Raw genomic sequence first — 2336 nt, 5'->3', positions numbered from 1 at the left:
TTCTTTGCCAAAAAATGTCTAGGTTTTCTGCCCATTTTTTAATTGGATTGTTTGTTGGTTTGCTGTTGTATAAGATCTTTCTATATTTTGGATGTTAACCTTTTATTGGATATAGCCCTTGCAAATATTTTTTCCCATTCAGTTTTTGTTTTGTTTTGTTAATGGTTTTCTTCACCATTAACAAAAGCTTTTTATCTTGATGTAGTCCAAATAGTTTATTTTTGCTTTTGTTTCCCTTGCCTTAAGAGATTTATCTAGAAAAATGTTGCTACTCAGCTGAAGTCAGAGAAATTACTACTTGTGTTACCTTGAAGGAGTTTTACGGTTTCAGGTCTCATATTTAGGCCTTAAATGCATTTTTAGTATATTTTTGTGTAGAGTGTTAGTAAGTGGTCTAGTTTCATTCTTTTGGATGTGGCTGTTCAGTTTTCCCAGCACCATTTATTGAAGAGACTGTCTTTTCCCCCATTGTATATTCTTGCCTCCCTTGTTGTAGATTAATTAACCATATAATTGTGGGTTTACTTCCAGGTTCTCTATTCCATTCTATTGATCAATCTGTCATTTTTGTGTCGGGACAGTACTGTTTTGATGACTACAGTTTATAGGATGTTTGGTAGAATTCACCTGTGAATCCATCTGGTCCTTCTTTTTATTACTGATTCAATTCCATTACTAGTAATTGGTTTGTTTGGACTTTCTATTTCTTCCTGATTTAGTTTTGGAAAATTATGGGCTTTATCCATTTTGTCTAGGTTGTCCAGTTTGTTGGCCTATAATTTTTCATAGTATTCTTTTATAATCCTATGTATTTCTGTTATGTCAATTGTTTCAGATTTTATTTGAGTTTTTTTTATGAGTCTGGCTAAGGGTTTATCAATTTCATTTATCTTTTCAAAGAACCAGCTCTTGGTTTTAATTGATTTTTGATTTTTGATTTTTTTGTCTCTGTCATTTATTTCTACTCTGATCTTTGTTATTTCCTTTCTTCTACTCACCTTGGGCTTTGCTTATTCTTTTTCTAGTTCCTTTAAGTGTAGGGCTAGATTGTTTGAGCTTTTTCTTATTTCTTGTTGCAGACCTATATTGCTATATTTTTCCCTCTTAGAACTGATTTTGCTATGTTCCAAAAATCTGGGACCCCTGTGTTTTCATTTTCATTTGTCTCCATGTATTTTTTTATTTTTTATTTTTTTGATTGATCCATTGGCCCATTGATTACTTAGTAATGTGTTAACTTCCACATATTTGGCTTTTTTCAGTTTTTTTTTGTGATTGATTTCTAGTATCATATGGTTGTGGTCAGAAAAGATGCATGGTATGATTTCGTTCTTCTTAAATTGATTGAGGTTTGTTTAGAGGCCTAACATGTGATCTGTCTGGAGAATATTCATTGTGCACTTGAAAAGAATGTATATTCTGTTTTGGGATGGAATGTTCTGTATATATCTGTTACATCCATCTGGTCCAATGTGTCATTCAGACACTGTTTTTTTTATTGATTTTCTGCCTGGATGATCTATCCATTGATGTAAAGGGGATGTTAAAGTCCTCTATTATTATTGTATTACCATTAATTTCTGTCTTCATGTCCATTTAATATTTGCTCTATGTATTTAGGTACTATAGTGTTGGGCATGTAGATACTTACAATTCTTACATCCTCTTGGATTGATTCATCATTATGTAATGTCCTTCTTTGTCTCTTTATTTTAAATTTAATTTATTATGTTATGTTAGTCACCATACAGTACATCATTAGTTGTTGATGTAGTGTTCCATGATTCATTGTTTTCATATAACACCCAGTGCTCCATGCAGTACGTGCCCTCCTTAATACCCATCACTGGGCCAACCCATCGCCTCACCCCCCTCCCCTCTAAAACCCTCAGCTTGTTTCTCGGAGTCCATGGTCTCTCATGGTTTGTCTCCCCCTCTGATTTCTCCCCCCTTCATTTTTCCCTTCCTCCTCCTAATGTCCTCCATGCTATTCCTTATGTTCCACAAATAAATGAAACCATATGATAATTGACTTTCTCTGCTTGACTTATTTCACTTAGCATAATCTCCTCCAGTCCCATCCATGTTGATGTAAAAGTTGGGTATTCATCTTTTCTGAGTAATATTCCATTGTATATATGGACCACATCTTCTTTATCCATTCATCTGTTGAAGGGCATCTTTGCTCCTTCCTCAGTTTGGCTATTGCGGACATTGCTGCTATGAACACTGGGGTGCATATGGCCCTTCTTTTCACTACATCTGTGTCTTTGGGGTAAATACCCAGGAGTGCAATTGCTGGATCATAGGGTAGATCTGTTCTTAATTTTTTGAGG

This window comes from Leptonychotes weddellii, chromosome 14 (genome assembly GCF_054177405.1).
Source record: "Leptonychotes weddellii isolate Sample4059 chromosome 14, ASM5417740v2, whole genome shotgun sequence".
NCBI classification, from domain to species: Eukaryota; Metazoa; Chordata; class Mammalia; order Carnivora; family Phocidae; genus Leptonychotes; species Leptonychotes weddellii.
This window is presented reverse-complemented; position numbering follows the sequence as displayed.